The sequence below is a fragment of the Ambystoma mexicanum genome, chromosome 1p (assembly GCF_040938575.1).
Source record: "Ambystoma mexicanum isolate Mex_15411 chromosome 1p, UKY_AmexF1_1, whole genome shotgun sequence".
NCBI classification, from domain to species: domain Eukaryota; kingdom Metazoa; phylum Chordata; class Amphibia; order Caudata; family Ambystomatidae; genus Ambystoma; species Ambystoma mexicanum.
The window spans coordinates 962,927,675-962,947,026 of NC_090921.1; the positions used below are offsets into that span (position 1 = coordinate 962,927,675).

General features: G+C 46.3%; 1 protein-coding gene across 4 annotated transcripts in view; it reads left to right on the top strand.

Moving 5' to 3' along the window:
* SLC7A6 (solute carrier family 7 member 6) overlaps positions 1-19,352 on the top strand; it is an 874,508-nt gene that overhangs the window by 36,345 nt on the left and 818,811 nt on the right. Inside the window, exon 2 of one of the 4 annotated variants that reach the window (XM_069653635.1) lies at positions 13,219-13,281. The exons of the other annotated variants lie outside the window; for them this stretch is intronic. The gene's annotated coding sequence lies outside the window, so the exon portion shown is untranslated. The remainder of the gene's footprint in view (positions 1-13,218; positions 13,282-19,352) is intronic. 4 annotated transcript variants of the gene reach the window in all.

The window sequence follows — 19,352 nt, forward strand, 5'->3', positions numbered from 1 at the left end:
CGGTTTATCTCCTCCAGCATGCTGCCTCTCTATATACTTTTTATAGTTGAGGTTACACAATCTTTACCAGTGCCCTGCACACTTTTGCTGCAGTTTTAGTATCGGGTCACTGTCTGGGTTGATACCGTTTTCTCCTCTAAGTGCCCTTTCCAGTTCTCCCTCGGCTTCCTGTAAGTCTGCCAATATCCCTCCCTGCAATCCTCTGGATTTTGCTATAGCCACTCCCCTTATCACAACTTTGAAGGCCTCCCACAATGTGCCCACTGAATCTACGCTGCCCGTGTTTGTCTCAAAGTAGCTAATAATCTCATGTCTCATGCCTTCCTAAAAAGGGGGTCTCTGAGCGCCTCTGCCCTGAGGCGCCATGTCGGGATTCTTGCTCTCGGGGGGGATGATATTGCCATCCAAGAATCAGAGGCGAGTGGTCCGAGAGGACCCTCGCTTTATATTCAACATGCGTGATCTCTGTCAATGTTTCTGGAGTGACGAAAACATAGTCCAGCCTTGTATGTAGTTGCTGCGGGGCAGAATAATGCGAGTATTGCCTTTCGTGAGGATGACGCGCCCTCCATGCATCTTCTAACCCAAAATTATTCAGCAGCCTCTAACGCCTTGGCCGATGGGGTAGGTCTATCCAATTTCTCATCTGACCTATCCACTCTAGGGTTTAGAATGCAATTAATGTTCCTCCTCCCCCAAATCACTGCACTCCCCACACACATGCTAAAATTGTTACATAGCGTTTTAAAATATGTTGCAGTATTTTGGTTCGGGGCATACATGTTTATAATACTTATTTCTATTTTCCACCGATCCCCTTACCACGGCCATCCTCCCGTCCGTCTCTACCAGCGTCTGTAACAGCTGAAACGGGACATGTGGCGCCACCCAAATGATCACTCCCCTGGCATAAGCCGAATATGACGAACCCACCACCGTTCCCTTCCATTTCCTCCTGACCATCTCCATCTTGTCTCGTGTCAGGTGCGTCTCTTGCAACAGGGCAATATCTATCTTCTGTCTCCATAGTTATAGCATAACCTTATTTCTCTTCAGGTAACTATTGAGCCCCCTGACATTCCAGGTGACTATTTTAAGGTCCCCCATGGTACATCTGTGTTCCTCTTCCCCTCCACCCCCACTCATGTAGTCCAACTCCAGTTGCTTAACTCTTCTATGTAAGTTCGTACCTCAACTCAAACACCCTCCCTGCTTTTCCCCAACAACACCCTCCCCAACTGTTGCCCAGCTCCATCCCTGGATCTCAGGCACCCCCGCATCTAGCCCTTTCTGGCAAAAGCCTGTACTCGCGGCTCAGCAGGGTGAAGTCGCCCTAATGGCCGCCTTACTACTAATTCTCGGCGGTAGGTAGCTGCCATCTTGCCGCTCCTGTTTGTTCCAAGTTTGCTACACCTAGTGCTACCATGCTCACTTGTGATTTTTATTCACTATATTCCAGTCCAACAGGGTCATGGAGTCCAAAGACTAAATATTGCCAATCAAATGTCTCAAAGCGTCCTACTAGGACTCCCCACCCGCTTATCCCCTCAGCGTACATGATAGTCTCCTCTCTTATCGTGCTCCTGGCGATCCTGTTCTTCACCTCGCTCCGGACAGCCCTGCAAGTCCAGCCATGCCGCTTCTTCCTCTGGGGTATCAAAAAACAGCGCCCTGCCTTTGTGCAAAACTTTTAGGTTTGCAGGGTACAAAAGCAAGTACTTGAAACCAGCTGTACGCAGCCGTCTCTTGACCGCCACATAGCTATACCGCTGCCTTTGCACCAGCATAGTATAGTCAGGGTATGCCGTGATCTTGGAGGAAGCTCTGTTTATCATTCCACCCTTACGAAAATACTCCAGGATCTTCTCTCTTTATAGTTCAGAATTTTCGTAATTATCGGCCGTGGTGGAGCTCCAGGCCGTGGTTTCTTCATCAGGGCTCGATGTGCCCGCTCAACCGCGAACCCTTGTGAGAGCTTATCTGCTCCTATTTCTTGCAGGATCATGTTCTCCACATAGTCCGTGGGGTCTTGGCTCTCTTCTCCCTCCGGCAGGCCGACCACCGGGATGTTGTTCCGTCTCGCCCTTCCTTCTGCTTCCTCCACTCGATTTTCAAGGTTAGCAACCTGTTTTAGCACGTGGACCTCTTTCGCATTATTTGTGCTTACATCTGTGTTGGTCTTCACAGCGCTCTCCAGGCCACTAGTCCTTTCTGCCAGCGCTCGACGTCTTGTCGCAGCAGGGTGACTTCGATTCCTACAGCATCTATTTTGTTCTCCAGGGCCGTCCGTAGATCCGCTATTGCTGTACCCCACTTAGCGCTCAGATCCGTTATGGCCGCTAGGTTTTCTCCTTCTGGGGTACCATTCCCGGAAGCCGCCACCGCACTTTGTGCCGGGGTCGAGGGGGCCCGCTGTGCCTTTACGAAGTTCTCCATTGTGGATTGTTTGCTCTTGGCCTTCGCCCCTTTCCCCAACATCTTGCAATCCTTACTTCACGCCTGGTACCAGTTCTTCAATGTTGTCTTCACCAGTTCAGTTTATTGCTGGAGCGTCGTCCTCAGCGGACTGCGCTGCCTGGTGGCACATAAAATTGCATTTCGAGTGGGCTGTGTCCTCCCATGTCTCTTCTCTGGCTACTGTAGTCCGTGTTCCAATAGTGTGTTTTTTAGAGGCCAGTGTATACACCCTACTCACTCCTACCACATTGCCTTCGCTCCTGATGTCAAGATGCCAGTTTAGTCAGGTGTCTGTTGCCTGGCAGCGCTTCAGTATGGGTTCTGTATCCTTTTTGCAGGTCCCGGCCACTTTTAAGGCCCCCAACGTTGCATCAGTTCCTGGGCCCTTATTATGAAAGGGCAGGCTTTTCGGTGCGTTTCATACGCTTATGTAGCACTACGTTTCATGTGGCACTTCTTCACAGCAGCGCCCTAACAGGACAGCATACCAATCCGTGTTTGCTGTGTACTACGACAATGAGGGAATATTTACTGTCATTCCAAGCGCCATCCTCGCCCTGTGCAACTCGCCACCCGCACTCTGTTTCTGTTCGCTCTGTGCTTATGCTAACGTCCAATGTCACGCGCCGGGGGTCCCGCTGCTGTTATTTATAGACCGGTCGGTGTCCTCCGCAGATCTCACCGCTGCCCGCTATCCTTTGTTGTAACGTTTATGAGCGGCTGGGTGCCGCGCGAACATCAGGTGCCTGTCCTCCGTGACACAGCAACCCTTTAGGAGATTCTTTCCCTGTTGGAGAAAGGTGCAGTGGAAAGGGAACCTGTAGTGGAACAATACCAGGGTTGGTACTCCACCTATGTTCTGGTTCCTAAGAAAGACTGAGGAATAACTGATTCAAGGTGGTTACTCTTTTGCAGATCCTTCAGCTCCAGGATTGGATAGTGTCACTCTATTTTCAGGATGCTTACTTTCCTGTACCAATACATCCCAAGCACAGAAAGTACCTGAGGTTCGTCATTGGCCGTTCTCACTATTTCGAGTAGTGTCCTTAGGGCTCACCTCCACCCCAAGGGTCTTCATCAAGTTGATGGTTGTGTTGGCAGCAAATATAGGGAGAGCTTGTTCTCCCGAACCAGCTTCAGAACATCTCAAAAGCACCTGCCACTCTCTCTCCACAAGCTGGGCTTTAAAGCCACCTGCCACTCTCTCCACAGGCTGGGCTTCTCCGACTTCAAGACGTCCCAGGTAACACCTTCCCAAAAGCTTCAATTAATTGGAGCGGTCCTGGACTCTTCCCCTGGGAAAGCTTTGCATCCTGAGTTGAGAGCTCAACATATCTTGCAGATGGTAACGAAATTTCATAACCCCCAACAACTACTGGCATTTGACTTTCTGAGGTTGCCGGGCCTGCAGTTTCCTGGTGCCAGAAGCCCACCTAAGGATGAGGTCCCACCAATGGCCCCTCGGATAACAATGGTGACAATTCTCAGGAAAGGTAATGGATCTTCTTCAGGTCCCGAGTAAGTTCGCACAGGATCACCTGTGGTGGGCCTGCAAGGAGAATGTAATGGGGGAACCTTTTGGGCAACCCTCGCCAGAGATAACTGCAGACACTGATTATTCCCTCATGTGATGGGAGCTCACATGAGTGATCTCATGATCAGCAGAATTTGGTCCCCATCAAAATCAAGACTACACTTGTTGGAGCTGAGGACGATGAGATTGTGTTTAAGATATGTGTTATGGTTGTTTTTAACTAACGGGTAATGTATTTTAACCGTTCGTTAAAAACAACCGTACAAGAAGATATGTACAGTACTAATAGACTGCCAAGTAGACTGAACTTAACTAACCCAACACGAAGAAACTCAACTCTCTGATGAAGCCCAGAAAAGCCTAACTAGCAGTCTCTGTTCAGGAAGACATCCCTAAAGTGCCTACACCCTGCCATCCAGTGTCTTGAAATCATTTGGCCCTCGCCTTCCTTTTGAATAAGTGGCTGCCTGGTGCACAATCAGGTGTCCCTCACCAAAACATTTCTCAGTGGTGGTTGGATCTTTGCATTCAAATGCACAGTGATGCAGGAACCCACAGTGGAGATGTGCTGGAACAGCTCCTGTGCAAGCATTGTGCACCGAGCATGCCACTTTGTGCATGGAACCGAGCTGGAAGTACAGTGATGTGTTGGCACCTGCACCAGCTGCAAATCTAATGTCCCTGCTGAGTTTTAATCTGTGCTTCTAGAAATAGATCCTTTCTGCAACTTTGTACAGTAAGCTACTCCTGTTGCTTCATTAAGTCTCTGCATTACATTAGCGTTAAGCTGCGTACCGTCGCCATTGGTGCTATCGTGCAGGGACTGAGTCCCCCCACTGTCTCCCTACAATGGATAAGCCCTTGGTTCCTTGTAACCAGTGGATACAGCCATTTGTGATCTCATTTGGAGAATTTTGCTGCCAGGAAAAGGACATTTTGCTGAACGTGATAATCGTGGCGTGGAACTGAATCTTCAATCGAGTGGGCCACCCCAAGCTGCTGCAACAGACTTTGAGACATATAGAGGTGGTGAGGAGGCTCAAACATTGTGTCGCAAAAGAATTCTACACTAAATCATTATTCAGGGATCAGGATTTGATAAGAAGAAGCTAAAAGCATTTCCTGGATATTCAGCATTAACCAGTGACCAGGAGCTACCACTGGAGAACCAGGACATGGTATATAGCCTTGAGCAATTCTAACTTGCAGAGGAGATGCAAACGTCTCACTTTGCCCAATATTTATGACCCCTTATCCTGTAAATGTTGTATAGATGTGTCCTAATGCTTATTTAGATTGTCACAAATATGCAGAGTTAAATCAACATAGGTGGGTGTGTGTTTGGTATCATTTGCCCTGGGTAGCCAAACGTAGCTCCGGGTAGCAGTTGGTTTCAAATGAACCAGGCTCTTCTATGCTTCAAGCAGGAGCCAAATACCTCCCATCTCTCCTCGATTTCGAACCCTGATTGTTGCCAGTTGATCCAGCATATGATTATGTTGTCTAGTAAAGAGAAATATGTTTGACCTGTAACTCCCAGACCCGTGCAGAAGACTTTATAGGGAACATGCTGCCGGTACACACTAACCACAACAACACACAGGAAAAATTCAAACAAGAAACAGTCTACATGTTACACAAAGTGCTACATAGAGCCATAGCCACAGAGGACACCTTCACCACAGTTTATTTTAAAAATATTTTAAGTCGTCAGCAGCATTAGTGTCACTCAAATGCATGCTTGGAACCTGAAAACTGCATTTACGATTGGGTAAAGTCGAGGTCTCTGAGACTGGCAAGATGGACGAAGGCAGAGTGAGACAGTGGCAACACTGATCACACGGCAGGGAACACAAGTTGCCCATAAAGAAATGGAAAATGGGCAGCATGTGGCAAGGTTGGACACTTGCTGAATCTACCAACAGAAACGTCACATAATCTTTACTGCTCTTGCAGGAAAAAATCGCAAGAGTAATGGAAACACTGTTGGGTGAGGTATGTGCTTCAAAACGTCACGTGTGGAAAAACCCAAGCCACACGGTGTAATTCAAGTCAATTGATATGATGTCTAATTGATAGTCGCCTCTGGGTTTGACCTCCAGGCATTCGCCTCCATACATAAAGAATGATGGTCGATGGGGACACCATTCAAGTAGAGGAGTACATAAAGCCGGCAGCCCCCATTCTACAGAGGATCACAAGTAGAACACTTGGAATACAAGATATGCCACATAAAGAACACAGGTCGCTCTGCCCAAAAGCGCATATACCCGGTGACAGTGCTCCAGATCAGATTTGGAAGCGGGAGTATTTAATCCCTTATTTTTAAAGTTGGGAGTAAAATACATTTCGAGTGGATTGTGTCGAGTGGATTGTGTCCTCCAACGTATTCCTCATCTTGGATGTATTCCATTAATCTTTCATCTTTTTGGAAAAAATGCTCGGCAGAGGGCGCGGTGCGTCGATGTCGATGGTCCCTCGGAGGCCTCAGTCGAGGGTGACGTCATCGGGTGTACAAGTAGCATGCGCGGCGCCCGTTGGCCTCAGTTCCGTTTTTCCACGGTACATGTTGCTTCTGCGAATCGGCGCGCCTCGATTTCTGTAACCCAGTGAATATTATTAGAGAACATCGATATGTCCTCGTCCTCCTCAGACACCGCAATCGGGTTTCATAAAAAAGTAAATCTTGCAGTTAGAAAATGTCTATCACGGACCCGCATCGAGAATGTCTGTGATGTCTCGGGGAAGGCCACAACATGGAGGCCTGTACGAAGTGTCAGGCGATGACGGGGAAGGCCTTGCGAGAGAGGAAGGGAAAACTACAGATAGTTCATAAATCCGACCGAAAAGCCTCTAGCGTCGAGTCGAGGTCCCATGAGGAGAAATCTCCTCGATGCGAAAGGCATCGGTCCAGGTCCCGAAGCAATTCCCATCGCTCGTCTTTGACTAAGAAATCGAAGAAACAACGCCACAGGTCCCTCTCCACCTCGTCTTCGGACGAATACCAGAGAAGAATGAAATGCCCCACAAAACATTCTTCCTCCGATGAGTGGGAAGCATTCGGAATTAAAATGATGGAGGTGTTCGAAAAAGCGAAGCCTCGGTCCGCGCCTTCTCCGGAAGCCGGCCGGGAGCGTCATCGCTCCGACACTCGCGCGCCCTCGAGCCCGGGTGATGAAAGAAGGAAGGATCGAGAACCTTCCTGGACACTGAGTGAAAAAGACTGCTTGAGTCGACCGCTCGAGGTCACCGATGCCGTCCAAAACCCGAGACACCTCGAAGGGCAAATCTTCGAAGAGCGCCTCGACGCCCTCAAAGTAGACGACCACTATTCCGTCGGTGCCATCGATGCCCTTATCAACGTCGACCCCGAAGCCCTCGGCGCCAAAGGTTCCAAAGGCTCCAGTTCAACCAACTCGGCCAGAAGTGAAGGCTGCAGAGCCTGTGAGACCTTCAGAATCCACTAACACACCTCCCCCGCCTCTCCCAGAAAAGGTTTTTAAACCTCTTCCTAGGAAGGAATTTTTCAAGTCCTTGACCTCCATCTTTGAGGAACAGGAAAGATCTGATGAGGAGAATGTGCCTTTTGGACTAGAATATGGTACACCAAATGTCCCAGAATGCCTGATTTCTGAAGAAAGCAGGATGAGGGACCTGGTGGTATTCTTACATAATACAAGTGGCATTGATACATCTCCTGAAACAGATTTTGGCAGGCCAGAACCAGGAGAGCATGCCAGTCCCTCATACCGTCCACTAATGAAAAAAGTGGTCTATTTAGGATGGGTTAGATCACCAACCCAATTCATCCAGGATGATTTCACTGATATACTGGACCATCGTCCCACCGAAGATCCAGTCCTACCCTTCCATGTAGCCTTGCAAAATAGGGTGGCCAAAAATTGGCAGACTCCAGATTCTATTCCTCCAGTGAATAAATCCCTTACTTCAAAATACGGCCCTGCCAGTAGCGACCCCCGGCTATCTCTATACACATCCCACTCCTGAAAGTCTGGTGCTCCAGGCAGCCACAGCTTCAAATAAAATGGCGTACCCTTCTATCCCTCCGACAGGGACGATAAGCGTGTGGACGGCTGGGCACGTAAGTTATTTTCAGCTGGGAGCATAGCGTTAAAATCAGCCAACTCCACATGTGCCTCGGCAAAGTTTTCGTACACTCTGTGGGAGTGCATTGCAATGGCGGCAGAGCACATACCAGAAGAGGATGAAAGGGAAGGATTCCTAGCCATTGTTAGAGATGGAAAAGAATCCATGCAGGAATCCCTTGAATCTGGATTGGATACTGTAGATAGTGTGAGCAGGTCCATGGGTACTAGCACTGTAATGAGCAGATTTGGGTGGTTACGGAAGTTGGGTTTTGCACCAGACTTACAGAACCGCCTTCTGAACATGCCTTTTGACGGGTCTCACCTTTTTGGCAGCAAGGCTGACGAGAGCCTTGAGAGGTTGCAGACCTCAAAAGCAGCTGCCAAATCTTTAGGAGCTGCTATTAGGCAACCTCAGCCTTTTCGTGCACCAGGACAATCTTGGAAGGGACGATACTATCGTTGCTACTCTTCATATGGAAAGGATAGAGGAATGGCCAGTCAGAGGGGCCAGAGAAAGGCCACTCGCGGTGGACGAGGAAAACGTGCAAAGCCAGCTCCAGCTGCAGCCTCTTTGCCATCAGCGGCTACAGCAACCGCCACAAAACCACTATGAGGACTTGCATCACACGACACCTGTGGGAGGCAGGCTGTCACACCATCTGCAAGAATGGCGAGCCATTACTTCAGATGTTTGGGCTCTAGAAATAATAGCCCAAGGTTACTGCCTTCCTTTTCTAACGCAACCTCAAAGAAATCCACCAGGGAGACACCCTTTGAAGTTTTCAGACCCGCTCCTACAGCAGGAAGTTCTAACCCTGCTGGAGAAAGGTGCTATAGAGCCATTGCCTGTAGCGGAGAGGAACAAGGGATGGTACTCCCTGTATTTTTTGATTCCCGAAAAGGACGGAGGACTGAGACCCATCTTGGATTTAAGAAATTTGCACAAGATCCTCAGGAAGGACACATTCAAGATGGTCACTCTTTCTCAGATCCTTCAGGCCCTCCAACTTCAAGATTGGTTGACGTCATTGGACCTCCAGGATGCTTATTTTCATGTGCCAATTCACCTCAAGCACAGAAAATACCTGAGGCTCGTAGTTGGCAACTCACACTTCAGTTTCGAATCCTGCCATTTGGATTGACCTCCGCCCCGAGGGTCTTCACCAAGTTGATGGTGGTGGTGGCGGCAGCGCAACTCAGGAGAGGGGGGGGGGTTTACGTTTACCCATACCTGGACGATTGGTTGATCAGGGCATGTTCTACCGAACAAGCACTAGATCATCTGAAAGTCACCAGCAACTTCCTCCACAGACTGGGCTTCTCCCTCAATTTCAAGAAGTCACAAATTACACCTTCCCAACAGCTCCAGTACATAGGAGCTGTATTGGACACATCCTTGGGAAAGAGCTCGTCTCCCAAGTCAAGGGTTCAAGACATTCTTCAGATGGTTTCCAAATTCCAAAATCTCCAGGCCTACGACTTCTTAAGGTTGCTCGGCCTCATGGCATCCTGCATCTTCCTTGTGCCAGAAGCACGCCTGAGGATGAGATCCCTTCAATGGGCTCTAAAGACTCAATGGTCCCAGTTCTCGGGTCAAATGACGGATGTTCTTCAGATTCCGAACAAGGTTCGGCAGGATCTTCTGTGGTGGAATTGCACAGAGAATATCCTAAAAGGGGAACAATTTTGGCAGCCATGGCCGGAGGTTACAGTAGTGACGGACGCCTCACTCATGGGGTGGGGAGCTCATGCCAACGATCTGACAATCAGCGGTCGCTGGTCTCCATCGGAGTCCAAACTACACATCAACCTTTTAGAGCTGAGAGCAATCAGACTAGTGCTGAAGGCTTTTCTGCCATCTGTCAGGGGAAAAAATGTCCCAATGACGGACAACACAGTGGCCATGCACTATCTAAACCAGAGATGAGGTGTAGGGTCACTACCTCTGTGCAGAGAGGCAATGCAGCTCTGGTATTGGGCAATCTCCTTAACGGCAGTCCATCTAGCCGGGGAGGAGAATATGACGGCAGATGCTCTGAGCAGACAGAGCACGGTGTCCCAAGAATGGAAACTGGCTCAGGAAGTCGTTCAGGAGATCTTCGCCCTTTGGGGAACCCCTCAAGTAGACCTGTTTGCGACCAGAATCAACCGGAAGTGCGAAAGGTATTGCTCAAGGGAATTTCCCCTGAGAGGAGCCGTATGGGACCCGTTCGTGGTTGAGTGGAACTTCCCACTACTATACGTGTTCCCTCCGATTCTCGTCATTCCTCAGGTCATCAGGAGACAGACGGTTCGGAAACTGCATGATCCTAATTGCCCCGGATTGGGCCAGGAGAACGTGGTACCCGGACCTTCTAGATATGTCCATCTGTCCCCGGTACGTCTTCCTCAGAGAGAGGACCTTCTCTCTCAAACAGAGGGTCAGGTTCTCCATCCAGAGGTCAAGATTCTCAACCTTCACACTTGGTATCTGAAAGGCTGAGATACAAGGCTTGGGACCTTCCAGATGACGTATTAGAGGTGTTGCTTTTGGCAAGAAGACCAGCAATAAAATCTCTATACCGTTGCCGTTGGAAAAGGTTTTGCAACTGGTGCAGAGAAAAGAATGTTGATCCTTTTCTATGTTCTATTCCGGAAGTACTGTCCTTCCTCTTGTCCCTAGCACATAGGTCTAAATGTGGGGACCATAAAAGGTTATCTTGCAGCACTTTCCACCTTCAAGCGCTTGTCGGAAGAATGCTCCTATTTCAAAATTCATTTAGTAGTACAATTCTAAAAAGGACTCACCAATGTGTTTCCTCCTTATCCTTTCCAAGTACCAATTTGGGATCTCAATCTGGTTCTAAAATTCTTAATGTGGCCCCTTTTGAACCCTTGCACACTTGTCCATTAAGATTACTGACATGGAGGCTTTCCTAGTTGTTTTAACATCTGCAAGAAAAGTGAGCGAATTACAGGCACTGTCTTCTGGGCCACACTATACTGTTCCACAGGGACAGAGTGGTATTGAGGGTTACACCCTCATTTTTGCCTAAAGTTGTGTTCGTTTGTCATCTAAATCAGAAAATTGTTCTACCCGCATTCTACCCTCCACCTCATCCAAGTAAGGAGGAGGAAAGATTGCATAGGTTGGATCCGAAAAGAGCTCTAAGCTTTTACATCTCTAGGCTCTCCAAGCTTGGAGTGGATAATCAACTTCATCGGATACACCGGAAGGAAATTGGGTCAATGGGTGTCAAAGCAAACCATATTGCGTTGGATTGTGCTTTGCATTTCGGAATGCTACAGAATAGCAGGGAAAGACCCAACAGAGGGCTTAAGGGCCCATTCTACCAGAGGCACCGCCTCTTCGACAGCCCTTCAGAGGTGTTCCCATAAGATCCATTTGTGAAGCAGCAACCTGGTCGTCGCTGCATACTTTTTCAAAATTCTATAATCTGGGTGCTTCCCAGTCTAAGGAGCTGAATTTTGGTAAAGCAGAACTATATTCAGGCACTTGAGGGTATCAAAAAATCTACTCCCTCCTCCAGAGAATTGTCCATACTGCTTTGGGAGTCTATTTAAGATGAGGAATACGTTGGAGGACACCATCCACTCGAAAAACAAGTTACTTACCAACTGGTAACGTTCTTTCGATTGGATGTTCCTCCAACGTATTCCTCATCGCCCTCCCAGCCTACCCCTCTGTAGATGTTTCTGGGTTATTGCCACTTCAACTCTCGCAAGGCGGATACCTGATTACCGGCACAATCTACACAGTAGAACAAAAGTGAGGTGGAAAAACAGAACTGAGGCCAACGGGCGCCACGCGTGCTACTTGTACACCCGATGACGTCACCCTTGACGGAGGCCTTCGAGGGACCATCGACTCGACGACATTGACGCACGGTGCCCTCTGCCAAAAATGTTTCCGAAGCAGCTAAAGCTGGATGGAATACATCTAAGATGAGTAATATGTTGGAGGAACATCCAATCGAATGAATGTTACCAGTTGGTAAGTAACTTGTTCTTTTGGGGGCAGTAAAAAATGTAAGTCTGAGTATTTCATATATGAGTGAAAATTGACTGGGAAAAGAAAAATGTTTTTGTAATGATTAATTTATTTGCACCTAATTATTCATGCACATTAAAAGACACATGTTCACTTCTTCTGATCAGGCAGTAATGATAGTTTCTTCTTGTGGTACTAAGTGAACTAATGGTATAGACATATCCGTGGAGCTGTGGGGGTGAAAGCGGGGTCACAAGGTTCTTCTCGTCTTGCCTATTTTTAGGGAGTACAAGTTGCGATACACATCCTATCTGCAGGGCTGCCTAGTGGAACCCACTATACTCTGGTGGTACGACCAAGAAAAGCTGGGCATTGTCCTCAACCCCAGAAGGAAAACAGTCTTAATCTATAAAACATTATTGAAAAAATATGTTCCATATCTATAAATAATTATGAACAACAGATAAAACTGCAAATGTGTGTAATTCCGATCAAACCTTTAAACCACAGCCCATTACTGTAAAAGCTGTTGACATAAGGGGACCACAAAAGAAGTTGAGGCAACTGAATGGTTGAGCCAAGTTGTACTTAAAAAAAAACTCTATCAGCTTCATCTCTGCGTAGATCTGTTTAGTCTGAACAAAGAAGTCGTCACTGATGTTTTTCTCCTACCACGCATCTGACTCATTCTGAAGCTGCAAGGTGCATAAATAACAGGTGCTACTGATCAGGTGAAACTGTACAAAACCTGATTATGCTGTTCTATGCTTCTCCAAACATTTGGGCTGTATAAAGATAAATAATGCAATGGTATGGTATATTTTTTTATTATTAAAGCTCCTTATTCTGAAAATTTAGCACATTTCTTTTCTGAAATGTGATGAAGTAGAATTCTGGGAGGCAGAATTCTTGGAGGCAGGGTATGATGCATTGATGTCTTCTCCCTATAGTGGTTCCGGGAATACCTCCTAGAGGCACTTGGCAAATATTTGTCTTTGTTTCCGCAAGATTCCTCTGGGTAATACATATTTCCCCAAATGTATTTTTCATGTTCCGGGGTTGGGTTGATGCTAATATGTATTGTTTGTCCTGCCTGGCAGTCACTAATGTTCCTCTCTGTCCCCCAGGTCGGAACAGGCTTCAAGAATACCCCTCCTAGGCGAAGTCCCTATTTTTTCTAGGTCAGCCAGGTGAGCCAAATGGTTTGTCGAATCATCTTCTGATGTTCCAGATCCCTCGACTCTTACTGATACCTGTCACCTACTGCCATGATGTATAGATCTTTTCTTTTCCCATTATGGCCTCCTGACATGTTCAGTGGGCCACTCCTGCACCCCCTTTCTCCTTCTACCAGGGAATAGACATCTGCCTGGTCAGGGAAAGTTTGGCGAGTAGTTGTACACCTATGACCTTCCTGGTTCTTTTGAGGTGCCTGGCATATTAAGCGCAAGTGAACAGGGATAGATCGGGGTGATTAAAGGAACCCTCGATCCAGGGGCGTAATGGCACCTGTGAATAAGGTGTGTCAATAATGGGTTGGTCCGTTCACTCAATTTCCCCTCAATTCTTGGTTTCATTTATTATTCCGGTCTATTTCAGCAATCCCTGTTGTTTACACATACTGCCCTGACTAGATTCCAGTGTTTTATCACTGGAAGCCAGTAGTTAATTTTGCTTTTTTGTTTTTAAGTTACTCGTCTTCTCGCTGGCAGGCCTGTGCTATGCTTGAGAATTCTTTATTTTTGGCTTGGCAACATTTCTTTGTGTAGGTCCCCTTTTTGCTGGACTTCCTTAGGAAGGTCAGTCTGCTTGTTTCAGTCAGGTTTTTAGGAGCAGGTTTTCCCCTTTTGGTTATGACTTTTACTCTAGGGATGAGACTTTGTTCAGGTCCCCCTATGAGCGTGCCTGGTTTAATAGTTGTTGCAGCTGTTTTTTCTCCAGGATCTCATTTTCATCTTTTAACTCTTTAACCTATTGCTTGAACATCATTGTATCATCGAACATGGAATTACTATATACACATTGGTCATACATTCTTTCCTGCAATTTATTTTGGGCCTGTAGACATTGGTCTTGGACGTCTGGAGAGTCACATTTTGGTCATCACTGTTTTGTTTTTCTTAAAGTGGACCTTTGTCTCACCTTACATTCGGTTCATGATGCTGTTGTTGAAAAGGTCTAGAGTGACTCATCTATCATGCACCTCTTGTGCGTATAGTCCTTTGGATGCGCGGTAGCTTACTGGGCACCTTCCTGGCACCTCTGTATTTCAGCGTCCCTATCTACACACTGCTTGCAATCAATTTAAGGGGAAAGAACTAATCGGCAGATGGGTGTAATTTTAAGGTATTCTTCCTTTTTTGTGTGGAAGTCCTGTGTAGTTCCTGTAGTGGCCTTGTTCCTCTGAACCCACAGTTGCAATTCCACAGGTAAGGTCTGATGTCCAGGCCTCCACGTCAGTGTATGCTCCCCTACCCTCCCCTCAAATATAATTTGGCGAGTGCATGTGCTCTTGCCATTTCTAGATCACAAGACCTTTTATTCAACAAAGAAAGGACAACATTCCTCTAAAAATCTCAGTAGGCTTTTCAAAACCGTCCAAACCAATTGCTGTCACTCAATTATTAAAATATATTGTATATTTGTGGTTTGGCCCCTTTGTTTCTTTTGGTGAGATTACAAGATCGAGCTGTGTAATTCCTTACAACCAAAACACCCTTACACAAACCTGTGAACTTGTGCGCAGCTCTGCATTCGAGAGGTTAATGGTGAGGTGCCACCACCGCCCCCTAATGGTTGTATCCCATATATTGATCTAGCACGGGGACCTGGTCACCCGAAACAGTAAAATGTTTATGTATGAAGCCACTTTCTAAGTTCTTAACAGGTTTATACATTTTCTGATGAAGTGTTGATTCTTGGGGGAATTAAAATAATTTCTATGGACTTTGTAGCTTTTAAAAGCACCAGTTATAACATTTTATTCTTTTTATGACCATAATTCTGGTCGCATTTTAATTTCTTGTATTTGGAGTTTCAGCTAATTGCCATCAAATCGATGTTATTTATTTCTACGACCTTTGGAACCTGTGTTAACCGATTTGTGAATCTCAATAATATTGAAAGCAGTTATGATGATTACAATGTGAAGCAATTAATTTGTTTTCCTGAAATGACATGAGATCTGCACCTTCCAATTGTATATTGGGTTCTTATATTTACTCTTTTGAAGCTTTGGTCCGTCCCTTTCCATTGCACTTAATACATGCTAGGTTGACCAATCACACCTATGTTATTCACTGCTGCCGGGCTATTCATGGGCTCATCTGTGAAAATGTAATACTTGACCCCTTAGGGCGGTAGTGATATTCCAACTTTTCTATACCCTTGAGCAAAGATATTGTGTCCTCTACCCCCGCCCACCTGCAAGCAATATTTAGTGAGACCTTCCTATTAAAAACGCTTGACACAATACCTTTTTAAAGTGCCTCTCACCCCGCATAGACATCCATCAGGCCTCTTCTCCGCTCCCACAGTTTGAAGACCACTGCTTTAGGGTCACTAGATCAAAGGGACCTCCTCTTCAAAGGCACTTGGGATATTGCTGGCATCACCCAGTCTGATATAATGGGCAGTTTTATTACCGGCTTGGCAAGCCTCAATGACAACATTGCACTGGTATCTGCATTTATTTTGTATTTGTTAGTGAGCTAAAAACCAGGGATGCAAATTAAGGACCATTTTACCAATGCTAACAAATTCTTGTCCCTGCCAGGTACAAATCGGAAAATCATTATTCTTGTAATGCAGTCGTAAAGGGGAATGCTATATTGTATATAGTTCATATTGTACAAAGTTATCATTAACCCACCATCAGTTATGTAACATAATTCCTTGTGGAACACAGACTTGTGTCATTAGAACCCCAAGAGTTGTGGAATGTGTGTGTGAACTGTTGGGCAGTTAGTGGCTGACCAAGGAAGGGAGCTGCAGCCCTTTGAGATGAGCTTAAATAAAAGTGCTTCCATCTATCATAACTTGAGTCTTGCCTGATATATAATACTGGCGACGAGGAGCCCACTACCTGGGCTGCAGCTGGTCGAAGCAGGGTCTGGACCGGACCCACAGCATGCTGTGTTCGCACAGAAGGAAGTCCCTCCTGCAAGAAACTGCGCGCAGTAGGACTTCTGACAAAAGGTGAGGTGGCAAAAGCAGCAGTCCAAGGTGCGCATGGTAAAGGGAGCGCTGCAAGCAGTTCCAGGCACAGTTGGACGTTAGTTAAAATGCGTGTGGGTTAGAGAGCGCTCAAACAAATCGCGTCATGTGGCAGGTCAAGCGCATATCGGGCAAAGAACCCCAGCTCGCAAGAGCATCTTCACAACTCTGCAGCGTGAGGGATTGAGTGTAGAGGTGACAAATCTAATCCACCCAAAACAGATATTAATTGCAACGTTGACTCATTGCGTGTCCGAAGAGTAAGCTGATTATGTTGCTTACTGTTACGACAAACACAGCGTTCCGTGGAGCAAGCCATGCAATGTGAAGCACAAAAAAGAGACGATGCCTGTTTAATTAATTAAAGTTGCAAAGTCTAAGGCGCACAAATAAACTGCCTGGAATTGAGACTTCGACTAATTTAATAACCGAGAAGCACACATCCTGAAAGTACAGAAACATAAATTTAAAAAAAGCACTCATAACAGGCCTGCCTTATTTTTGCCTCCAGGATGGTAGAGAACCAGTAATTGCATGGAAAGCAGATTTCTTGAAATTCGTGTTGGCAGTTTATGGGCCGAATTATATTAGGGCATGGTGGACACGCGGTGTTAAGGCTACGGGAACCAACGATAGATGAGGGAATCGATTTGACTGCATTTGATTAGTCTTGAGGGGATTAGCGGTAAAGTGTCAACTAGAACCATGCTGCCGAGAATGCTTGAGGGATCAAGTTATGATTTAGATGTGATTAAGACAAAGTGAGAGAAGAGTTATGGAAAGACTTGTGGAAATAGCAAAACATTTTGAACATACCTCTTTATGTATTAAAGAACTGGGCAAGAAAATGAGAAGTAATTTCCACTAGTGTTCTCTGTTGGTGTGTGTGGAGGTGTGGGGCCAGAGTGGAGAGAGCAGAGCCTGCTGGTTTGCTTGCTCTGGGTGCCCTGCCACTCTCCTGCCCTACGGACCTCCGTATCCTACTGACTGTCTGGCTAGTGCTGCCCGCTGGATGGAACGAACGAACGAACGAACGAACGAATCGTGGGAATCCCGTCATACTTTCCATGTGCTCACCGCCGTCAAAAAGAATGCCATAGCGCAACCTAAAAGCTAGACCTGGGGACTTATGACTATAGCATCAATCCTGAAATGAAAGACTGGTTGAAAGGAGACTCGAACACAGAACAGCATTGCAGGAGGCACACATGATAATGAAGATCTATTACCTTATTCTGGTTTCTACATTTATAGAAAATCAACTCGGTGAGTTAGTTGTGGATAAGTGACTGAGAATACAAGATTAAATGAATTGAAATCGGCCTCGTTGTGGACCCGGCACTTTTTCCAAGCGGTAATCAGTAACACTAGGTTTGTAATATTAGACTCGTATCTTCACTTGCTAGACAGCTGTGCAGTTCTTTGTATTTGCTGGAATTTGCATTTGAATTTGAATTTGGATTTTGAACTTTGTTGTCACAGAATTAGTTTTGCCAAAGCTTGTGTGTGTCTGTCGGAGAGCAAGAACTCTCACGTGCAAGTGTTTTAGTCCTCAGAAATACATTACCCATAACCAACAGCTACCAAATAGCCAAAGATTCTGGCAGAATTTCAAGACCAGCCTCCACCATCTAACAACATAACAAAGGATTTGCAATGGTGCCAAGACATCCATGGTGGCTTTCTGTCAAAAATCAATTCCCATAAGGAAATAATTAAGAAATCCCTTTACAACTTGGCCCCGTCGCTTACCACAAAAACTATAACTCATCCAACCAATGCTCAGAGCAATATATCACAATTCTCCTCTGATTACTCAGAAAAGGACGTGCTCAAAGCGATACAGGATTTAAAAGCCACCTCTTGCCCCAGAGATGACTGCCCCACCCATATTTTCAAGGAATCGACAGATCTACTGGTCCCTTGGATTACTAAATTAATGAATGTATCTTTTGATGAAGGCACTGTACCAGTTGAACTTAAATCCGCCTGGATAACCCTGTTGAAAAAAGAGAATTTAGATCCCTCCAATAAAGACAATTACAAACCAATAACTAATGTACCCTTCATATTGAAGATTTTGGACAAACTTGCATACATCCAACTTCAGGCCCATGTCGAAGAGCACAACATCTTAGGCACTCGACAGTCAGGCTACAGGGCTCGTCACGGAACAGAAACTCCCATGCTCGACTTGGTCTACTCTAGCTGGCATAGCGGATAAGAATCAAGCTGCATTGTTGATGCTGCTCGACCTCTCTGCAGCCTTCGATCTTGTTGATCATAGCTTGCTAGTGACAAGGCTCGGAGAGGTCGCAAATTGCTCCAGACTGTCATCCAAATGAATAGCATCCTTCTTGGGCTCTTGCATGGTAAGGGTCTGTGTGGGTAATCACGCCATCCCCATCTCTCAAACCTGCGGTGTTCCACAGGGCTCATGCCTGTCGCCTCTGCTTTTCAATTTGTATATACGACCACTCCTCGATCTCCTAAATTAATTAGGTGTTCAATATACAAACTACACGGACGACACTCCGATTGTCATCCAGCTGAGCAGTCGCTATAAAAATAATGCTGAAACTAGCAATACCATCTATAAGGCCATCCAGGACTGGATGGCCTGCAACTCCTTGGCCCTGAATAACAATAAAACAGAGCTCATGATAGTATCCTCTAAGAACACACGAAATAAGCAGGCCACAGACTATGCCAACTTGACTATTGCAGACAATGTCGTCATGGTCCAAAGGAAAGTAAAAACATTAGGCGTCGTTCTAGATGACAAACTATCCATGAAGCCCCACGTCTCCAGCATTTGATCTAGCTGTGGATTGATTAATACTAGAATACACTATATTCGCCCACTCATAACTGAAAACTCTGCACTTCTGTCCACCGCGTTGATAAATTCTAGATTAGATTATTGTAACAGCCTACTGTCCGGCACCACCGCTGCCAAAATACAATCTTTGCAGGTGGCTTGGAATAATGCTGTGCGCACCATCTTTAACCAATCGTGCCACATTCACATTTCCACCTACAGAAA